The 8603-nt window shown below is 38.5% G+C and overlaps 1 protein-coding gene across 1 annotated transcript in view; it reads right to left on the bottom strand.

The window, feature by feature from the left end:
* mgll (monoglyceride lipase) overlaps positions 1 to 819 on the bottom strand; it is a 43823-nt gene extending 43004 nt beyond the window's left edge. The window contains exon 1 of the mRNA XM_037684975.1: positions 674 to 819. The gene's annotated coding sequence lies outside the window, so the exon portion shown is untranslated. The remainder of the gene's footprint in view (positions 1 to 673) is intronic.
* Between the last annotated feature and the right edge of the window lie 7784 nt (positions 820 to 8603).

The following is an 8603-nucleotide window of genomic DNA, read 5'->3' on the forward strand; positions in this document are numbered from 1 at the left end:
AATCAAGACATATACAGTAATTATTAGAAATGGTTGTTTATGGTTGTATCAAACATCTGCATAATTTTTAACTATTCCACAACCATTTATGTCAGTCAGTGTTTGGACTAAGCCAACGCAAACAAACGAGCGCATTAATATTGGATTGTTTTTTTGCGCTCAACAGGCTGGCAGTTCTGCAGAGAAATATTTCTGTGCCAAAGGAGAGCGTGGAAGACGATGTATCACGCACATCGACATGAGGATGTAGTCTCTACTATAAGCCTGTGCGTGTGAGGATCCTTACTGGGAAAAGCTCTCCTGCTATGTGCGCGTAAAAATCGTTGCGGCGCAGTCGAACCTCCTGCTCCTCCACGCACAAGAACAGCCTCCTTTTAACTGGACCAGCTAGATTTTCGCATAAAAAAAAAAAAGCTGCAACAACTGCATTGTAGCCATAAATTAAACGATCCACCCGCGTGGATGCTGGTGTTCTCACCAGACACTCAGCTGTGAGGACTGGGTGATTACTGGAGGAACAAAGCCGGAGAAGATGCGCGAGTATCTCCAACTCCTGCTGCTGGTTAAAGCCGGAGGATGGAGACTGAACCGCCTGGATCGTCCCGCAGACGAGTCTCCTGATTGAGTCTGAACAATCAGAAGAACATTAAAGGGATTAATGAGATCAACCAACCTGCGCCGGAGCGTCTGCAGCCAACTTTCAGCTCCAGTCCCGCTCTCCGTTCGTCTCCTGCCAACACAATAAAGCAGTCGTCGACGTTTGGGGAGAAACTAAATAAGTGTTCACACACTCCACCCTCTCTTTCCCCCCTGTCCGCTTCTCTCTCTTATACACACACATTTCCCCAGAAAGGCGGAGATGCAGCTCTTCCATCCCTCTCTCAGTTTAGCCTCATTTACTGTTAAAGGAAAAAAAAAGCTTGAGCCCACATGGTTCACATTTGTGCCTCCCAGTTCCACCAGACACATCTATTCATAGTAGCTTGAGCCTCTTGTCCTTACAGTAATTGCTTTAAAATTTTCCACCTGATAAGAACAAGCTTCTTTAGATAAAAAAAAAAAAAAAAGTTTTGTATCATTGTGTGTTTGGTTCTTTATTTCCTTCGTACTTTAATTTTTGTTCTGTAAAAGGTTTAGGCAAGAACAAACTGTTCCTGTGAGGTAACGTTTGATAGTTTCTTTCCCCAGAGTGGGGCAAGTTGTTATCACATATGAGCTCATAAATGTGACGTTCTTATGTTTCAAACCATTGAAAAAGAAAAAGGAGAAGATGTCGCATGAAACGACACAATTCCATCATCTCTGGTGCCAAGAAAGTAAAAAATGCCAACATGACACATATATTATATTATTATTAGCAAAGCAGGGACTTTGATTATGAAAAGTGTTGAGCAGCAATCCTCCTGATCAAGATGCTCATGATCCGTATGGTTGTAGTTATTTATTATTATTATTATTATTAATATTATTATTGATTAATTTTGGTGTCCTGATTTCTTTTTGACCCTTTTTTTTTACTTCCTATGTGATTATATACTGATTGTTTTTTGTTTTCCCTTTACCCTTGACCTCACACACCTGTTCCATATATTCATCCGATTCTGCCTCTCCTTATTTCGCAACACATAACCTGCTTAACCTCCCAGTTCTCATTCCATCCTCGGCTCATCATACTGGTTGTTTGTGCCCCCGTTGTGTTTTTCAGTTGTATATCCTGCCCAGTCAGTTTTTTGGAATGTGTTTTTAGTTTCTATTTTGTAACAACGTGCTTCAACAATGCTGATTTTATTTTATTTTTGCCCCATTTAGTCCTTTTGAGTAAATCTGCATCCTTGGGTCTTGTTTTTTTTTTTTTTACCACAACACAGATAAACATTTTATTTGGATAAAAACTGCACATTTACTTCCTGTTTACAAATCCGACAGTGCTAAATATAACGACAGCACTGCTTTTTTTATCACCCACCTGCAAAGACGGAGGTGATCATGTTTCCGAGTTTATTTTATTTTTTACATTTGTTCTAATTGTTACGTTTACATTTGTCAGTGTAGCTCTTATAATTATTTTATATTGTATTGATATATTGCATATTGTATTTTACTGGTTTTATTTTTGTATAACATCTTAGTGAGACTAACCTGCCTATACTAAGGAAACTAAATGAAATCATGTTTTTCTGTTTCAAAATATTTTCTGAACCACTGAATGGATTTTAATGAAACATGAGGTCTGCATTGTATGGAAAACAGTCTCGACTCCACCCAATCGGTAAAATAAAACAGATGTGTTAAACTTCTGCAAATGTCCATGCCAGCCATAACGTGCTGCTGAGCAGGTCCTCTTTTGAAGGTCTGTTGTAGTTTCTGGAACCAAACCATCAGGTGATTTTTCAAGGCGGGGCACTGAAGAGGCAAACCAGTTTGTCCAGATATCCTGATGCATGCTCAAATGCTGTCCAGAGGACCAGATTTAACTTTTTTAGACAGTTTGTCCAGAGCCTGCAGAGGCCCACGCTGATGCCTCATCCAGTTTAGTGGTTCTGTTCATTCTTGGACCATTTTGGTTGTATTCTGTTGAACAAGGTCACCAGAAATTGCTCCATGGCTGGGTGTATTGAAGAGAAACACTTTACTTTGCTGCCTAACGTATTTAAGAGTTTGGGTAATGTTTAAACAGCGCTTTGGTTTTATCGGGAATTTAATGTTTTTAGTTTATTTGTAACGGTCAACATAAGCAGATTTGTAGTGCAAAAAGCCAACTATTTAAATGTTATGGCAAATACGTCTTTAACTTTGTGAAAAAATTGCTATTCTTTTTACTGAATAAAGACTGTCTCAATGTACTAGTACTTCTAATGTCAGAGGTTGCTATTTTAAATGAACTTTAAGCTTTTTGTCACTATGGGAAACACACTTTTTTTTTAGAATCTTCTCACCAATGCACTTTTAGGTGAGGTCAAACCTTGAGAAAATCATTACTTTTAGGAAATTATCTAAAAAATAAGTTTGGTGAAACCAGTTGACATATCTACAGTAAGTTTTTTTTTTTAGCAAATTTAACATTTTACTTCTTTGGAGTCAACTTGTATCCCTCTACACTGATCAGATCTATTTTTTTTTTTTTTTTTTTTTTTTTTAAGATATATTTAAATTAAATATAACCTCTGTTAAATTTGATGTATAATCAAATGGTTCACAGTTAAGTCATACAGTGTAAAAAAAATCATGGTAAATATCTAACTAAAGTTAAGTCAGGACCTCTGGACAGATTCTTCATGTTGAAGAGGCCCTGACTTAACTTTGTTAAAAATTTCTACCTAGATTACTGAGCATGCATCAGGATATATCAGGGTAAATAAGTTTTTGTATGTCATTTGTGGCATTCACTTTAAAAATACAGATTATTACAGATTTCAGACCTTTGGACAGGTCTTTCATCCTGGTGAGGAGAAAAAGTTCAGCTGCTCCAGTTAAAAAAAAAATAAAAAAAAAGTTTGGGCTTAAGTTAATGAAAGTCCAACTTAAAAGTAGCTGCTAACCTCACATTTACTGACCTCTACTGGTTCAAGCTCCAACCTCTGCAGGAACTAGAAGGTGTTATTGGGAACTGTTCCACCTGAAAAAGGGTTTTGCTCTTCTATCAACTTGATTGTAGCCTGAACTGCATAGTCTATCCCCACAAACTTTCAGTCAAAATGACTGACATCTGCTATTACTTTTATTGTAATGTATTACATTACTCTTATTATCTGACTGTATGATTATTTTATTGTGTGTACTGTACAGAACTTTGTTCCTGTGAGTGTTTAAAGTGTTCTAGTCATTTAATCTTTATTTTGGTTAGTCTCATTGATTCTCGAGAACTTGTTTACGAGAGACCTGTTTTTAACAAAGAATGATGGCAACAGTAGACAATCATAAAAGGAAGAAAAATATATTAAAAACTAAACAAAAACGGCTACAATGTAAAGTGATGTAAAATACTAAAAAACAGGAACATGTCTGTGTTGGTTTTTGCCATGAACTTAGCAGATATTTGAAGTCACTTGGAGAGGTCAAGGTTGAGAGCTTCAAGTCTTTTTGCAAGGTGTTCCAGAAGCGGGAGCAGAGTGAGAGAAGGCCCTGTTGCCCAATTCAGTCTGCACTGAGGTATAGTGTATGTAATGTCCTGAGTGCACGCTGTAGCTGCACTCACAAAGTGACATGTAGGAGAAGATGTATGAAGGCAACAGATCAAAAAGTGATTTAAAGGTGAAAATGTACCAGTATGAGAGTCTGCGTGAAGTTAATGATGTCCAGTTAACCAGTGAATACAGAGTGCAATGATGAGTACGATAGTTGCAGTCAGTTCTGAATCTTAGCACGCTGTAATAAACAGCATCCAACATCTGCAGATGAGTACAGACGCCAGATATTTGGAAACATTGTAAGTGACAGAGAACAAATATCTGGCGTCTGTACTCATCCCTTTAGTTGGCAGCTCAGAACACCACATACAGAACACCATGGACTTTGTGGATAAGGTGAGGGATGTCATCATGGAGACTGATGAAACAATGGTCTCTTTTGATGTCACATCACTCTTTACGTGCATTCCTGTTGATGATGCAGTAGAGGTGGTCAGTTTAAGATTAAAATCAGACACCACTCTGAGCAGCAGGACCACGCTTTCCACAGAACAACTGGGTCAACTCTTGAAACTGTGCCTACAGTCAACCTACTTCACATATGGGGAGCAATATTATAGGCAGAAACATGGGTGTGCTATGGGGTCTCCAGTTTCTCCTATTGTTGCCAACCTGTACATGGAGGAGGTAGAAAAGAGAGCCTTGATGTCCTTTTCAGGGACACCACCAAGTCATTGGTTCAGGTATGTTGACGACACCTGGGTTAAAATCAAATCTCAGGAAGTCCAACATTTTACTGACCACATCAACTCTGTGGATAAATACATCAAGTTCACACGAGAAGATGTAAAAAATGACAAGTTGGCTTTCTTGGACTGTGAGGTCTCAGTCTCTGATAGAGGACTTTTGCAAACCGAGGTGTACCGCAAACCCACCCACACAGACCAGTATTTGCAGTTTGACTCCCATCACCCTTTGGAGCACAAGTTAGGAGTCATCAGGACTCTGTATCACAGAGCAGACAGCATCCCCACTAACTCAGGAGCCAGGCAGAAGGAGAAATCCTACACAAAACAGGCTCTAGAGCAATGTGGATATCCTAACTGGGCCTTCCTGAAAGCAGAGAAGAAACCCAAACAGGACTCCAGTCAGCCATCAGGTGAAAAGGAGGAACCCAGACCCAGACCAGTGGTCATTCCGTATGTTGAGGGAGTATCAGAGAAACTGAGACGTTTATTTTCTAAACATAACGTCCCAGTGGCTTTTAAACCCCAAAATACATTACGGCAAAGACTGGTTCATCCCAAAGATCCAGTCCCCCGGCACAAACAGAGCAATGTTGTGTATGCTGTTCAGTGTCAGGAGGGCTGTGATCAGTCTTACATCGGGGAAACTAAACAGCCACTGGCCAAAAGGATGGCCCAGCACAGAAGATCAACATCATCAGGCCAGGACTCTGCGGTCTACACTCATCTCCAGGCCAGCGGTCACTCTTTCAGGGATGAAGATGTTCACATCCTGGACAGAGAGGAACGATGGTTTGAGAGAGGAGTAAAGGAGGCCATCTTTGTGAAAAGAAACCGTCCATCATTAAACAGGGGTGGAGGCCTCTGGGTTCAATTGTCCCCCTCTTACAATGCTGTGATTGCTGGTATCACTCAACCCCCTTTGAATAGTAAACAGTCATCAGGTGCTAATGATCCTTTGTTAGGCTGATGGTCCTTCTTGAGCATGTGATCAGTTGGTTTTGGTTGTCAGCAGCAAAACTGGCTGATCCACTCTGAGAAGGTGCTATTTAAGAGACTGAGCTGAAAACAGCAGCTCAGACTGAGGAAGTCTCTTGGATGAGAGACGAAACGTTTCTACATTTTTTTTGCTTTGTTTTGTTTTTTGTTTTTTTGAATGTCCAGAGAACCAGATTGAACTTTCTTGGATTAGAGAGATGTGCATTGACCAAAATACCCAAGTATTTATAAGAATCAACAAACTCAACAGGAACATCATTCAAGGATAAAATAGAAGGATTGCTGTTGCTGGGACCGACTTCCTGTTTGAAAACCATATCCCTTTGGTTTTATCAGCATTTAGCACAAGTTTGAGACGTAACATATCTGACTGGATGATGTCAAAAGCTGGAAGACCTTAGCAACTGTTTTATCTTGACAATAAACAACTGTATCATCAGCATAGAAATGTAAGGATGCATCAGAAATGATCTGACCTACATTATTTATGTAGATTGTGAAGAGGGTGGGTCCTAAGACTGAACCTTGTGGTACATCATTGTTCATAGTTAGATAACTGGAGGAAGTACCGTTATGTTGAACACATTGCCTCCAATCTGAGAGATAGTTAGAGAACCAACCAATACTGTGATCTGAGAAAACAATTTTTGAGAGCTTATGACATAAGATGTCATGATCCACACTATCAAAACCTTTAGACAGGTCTAAGTAAAGTGTAGCACAATAGTCCTTTGCATCCAAAGCTATAAATAAAGCTGGTATGGTATTGGCATTTCGAGTTACCATGGTGACATAGTTTGCAAAGACGCAAATATTTCTCATTGAAAACACAGGGACAGAAATCTTAAGGTTTAAGGTTTAAGCTTCAAGGTTCTTTATTGGCATTCGCATCACATGTATGAGATGGAACAAAATTGTGTACACAGGGTCCCAAAAGAGCTTCTGCCACAGCGAGGTCACATGACCTAGAGGAGAGAGGTCACTGAACAAAACTCAGAAAGTCATCGAACAAACTTCCTACCAACACATCTGTTAAGATACATATATTATATATCAAAACGTAGGCATTTTTGGTGTCTTTCCACCTGTATTTCTGGTTTGGACATAGGAGTGTTTGAGATGAGCTAAAGTTTGGTATGCCTGTAGCTGAGAGCAAGTTGTTATACAGTCCTAATGCAAATCAAATATCCAAGATGGCCGCTTTAGCGAAAAGAGGAAAAAATATGACAACTCAGCTATTTTAAAAGATATTGAGCAGAAATTTGGTGTATTTGTAGCTGACAATGATCCCTAAAATATTGTGATTGCAAATCAAATATCCGATATGTCCGCCAGAGCTAAAAAGGAAAAATACTATAAATCAGCCTTTTTTTCTTTTTTTTTTAATATTAAGCTGAAATTTGGTGTGGTGGTAGCTGAGAGCAATGGCCATTAAATGCTGAATTAAAAAATAAAAATCAATATGGCTACCAGAGCTAAATTGAAATGTTTTTAACTCAGATACTTTTACACATACAGAGCTGTAATTTGGTGTAGTGATGGCTGAGAACAATCTCCATCACATACTGAATCCAAATCAAAAATCCAAGATGGCCACCATAGGGGAAAAAAAAAAAAACAACTAACTCTTTGAAATTTTTTTTTTTCTTTTTTTGCCACATTGTGCTGAAATTTGGTATGGTGGCAGCTGAGGGTGAACCCCAACACATTGTACTGTCCAATCCAAATTTTAAATTGGCAGCAGTGTGGCAGTCCCTGTTAAAGTTTCTCCAGGAACTTTCTAATTAACAGTGTGCTGTGATGTGGTTAGTCTTTTTAATGTCTCAACCAACAACATACTGAGAAACACTCAATGATTGTTTTTATGTTGTTTTAAGAATACGTTGAGAACAAGACACAAATTTGTCTACTAAAGAGCACACAAAGCATTTCAATGGAAGTCGTTACTGGAAAATCTGTTTTAATACGCCTCATTGTGACTCATTTTGTTCCCTTTCATATATACGATGACTCCTCGTACCTGGTTTCAGTTAGAAAAACATGTTTTTGTGGAAAATCTTTCCAGAGGAGGAACCAAAGATACTGTATATTTTGAACTTCTCTAAATGTTTGCTGAAACATAAAAACAGAATATGCTCAGAACAAACAACTGATAGACATTTTATTTTACTCATGCTTTTGTGCTCATGTCCAGATGTGCCAGTAAACTGTACAACATCTTTTAATAAATAAATATGGGACAGAAACAAGAACATCCTGTTTCTCTCTTATTTCTCTCATCACTTTGTTCAAATTTGACACAGAAACAGCCAAATCTTCATTTGACATATCAAACGGATGAGACCTATGTTTAGAAAGAAATATAGTTAATTTTTATAAATAAAAAGTGAAGGCAAGCATCATGCTTTTGATCACATCTGTGTGTTGGTGTGCTCATGTGTCTGTTGGCAATATTGAGCTAAAGCTTTGTGTGTTAGTAGCTGAATCTGATCCCACACACATAACGTAAACACTAACAATGAAATTACACAAAATCTTTGCGGAACCTTTTGCCATTGACAATGTTGTCTGTCTGTTAGCAAAATATTTAATGAATCACTGTACAGATTTTAATTAAACTTTCTGGAAGTGAACATTAAACATACAACCACAACTGATTAACATTTGAAGGTGACCCCAAACGAGATGGCTGCCAGCTGGCCTTATAAAACACAACAAATGCTATAATTTA

This window comes from Nematolebias whitei, chromosome 11 (assembly GCF_014905685.2).
Source record: "Nematolebias whitei isolate Nwh7 chromosome 11, NemWhi1, whole genome shotgun sequence".
Taxonomy (NCBI): Eukaryota; Metazoa; Chordata; class Actinopteri; order Cyprinodontiformes; family Rivulidae; genus Nematolebias; species Nematolebias whitei.